Source organism: Stegastes partitus, unplaced genomic scaffold (assembly GCF_000690725.1).
Source record: "Stegastes partitus isolate 25-593 unplaced genomic scaffold, Stegastes_partitus-1.0.2 Scaffold1285, whole genome shotgun sequence".
NCBI classification, from domain to species: domain Eukaryota; kingdom Metazoa; phylum Chordata; class Actinopteri; family Pomacentridae; genus Stegastes; species Stegastes partitus.
The window spans coordinates 37,977-39,763 of NW_007579016.1; positions in this window are offsets into that span (position 1 = coordinate 37,977).

Here is a 1,787-nt window from a genome sequence, read left to right on the forward strand (position 1 = left end):
TCTATATAATTAGAAAAAAAAGAATTTTAATTATTATTAGTTCAGTTAACTGAAATGTCATAATCTAATGGCAACATAGAGTTAATAGAACGTTAATAGAAGTTATCGCCAATATTGGTTTTGCATGTAACATAGGCGTTCTTTTGCAGTTCATAGAAGGTATTTGAAAATATTATAGAGCAGCCCCTCTAATTTGAAAAAAAAAAAAAAATCTAAATTATAATCAGATTTCCAAATAACTACACACATAATTAGTCACCTGTATTATCTAAACTTGTTAAGCAGAGAAGTTTAGTTAATGGAAACGGATAAATGATTCCAATGTATATTTCAAAATAATGCATACAATTTAAAAATACTGATCAGTTTTTCACATGCTCAATACACAGGCATGCACACACACATTGCACACATAAACACACACCAAAAATTACTGACTTTTATCTGTTCCACAGTCTCTCAGTGTGATATTTAGTCTGTGGGTGCTTCCCTGTAACTACATACAGAACACAACCTTCCTAATAATTAAAGTAAGCAGCAAAGTATGACAACAGGTAGCAATGTTAATGTGTTTATTGCTTTACTGTAAGCTGCTATAGTTATGTACCTATCCGTAAAGACAGAACTGTTTGTCAGCTACACAGTACAGATTTGCTGGTTGTTGTATTCCCAAGACATGCCTTTACATGTAATTACTGATGTGTAAATCATATAAATAAAATGAATTCCAAGTCACACAGTGAGAGAACCATTGCTGTAGCTGTCTGCACTCACAGTAATATTAATGTGGGCTAAGCACAAAAGGAAAGTGGGATGACCTTACTTTGCCTTGAGCACAGTAGCTCACATTTCTTATTCATTGTACTCTAAAATAACTACAGTATCGCACAATTACCAGGTAAAAGCGTGTAATGTATCAAGAGCCCAACAACACCTCCTACTAATTAAAATTCCATTTTACTTTCTAACTATACTATCATAGCATCAAAGCAGCGTGGCATGCATATTCAAATTCGTTTCTTGCTTTTATCTTACAAAACCAACTTTATACAATTTAGTATGAGGCTGCAGGAAAATGAAGACAGTGTCTGAGGGTAGAGGGTTATTAGATATGTGTGTGATGGACATTCCCATGGTTTTAAAAGAGCCTGAAAGCAACGTCAAATGGCTTCTGGCTGAAACATCATCAGTCACATGAGGCCCATCTGCAGCCCGAAGCAGCTCCCCATTAAAACCTCCACACCAGACAGAATTCCCACGTTTCCAGTTCTCTTTTCCTCCTTCCACAGCCACTTCGCTCTCCTCCCCCTCCTCCCTCCATCCTCTCCATCCTTTTTTCGATTACACTCCCCGCCTGCTCTCCTTCCATGCATTATAAATCAGGCCAAACCCAAATAGCATTCTCTGCAGTCTGTCGTCTTGTCAGCTTGTTTAACGTATAATTCATGAATTAATTGGGGAGCTCTGAGACTCGGTGGGAAATAGAAATATGCTCTGCATCCATTGTAGAAATAGGTTCAGAGCAGTGCTTTAAAAATAATCTATGACTTTTCAGCAGCCTGTCAGTGCTCTCCTTCACTCTCAGATGGAACACACTCATGCAGGAAGCAAGTCTGGTCTCATAAAGCTGGTTACCCACTGAAGGATGCTTCATTACTAAAGTCCAGCAGGCTCATATTAAAGAGATAAAACTTTTAATTAACAGTATGCAGTATCAGCAAATTTACATCTGACAGCTGCAAATCTGATTTTTATTTATTTTTTCTTAAAGAGGAAAAATATTTGCA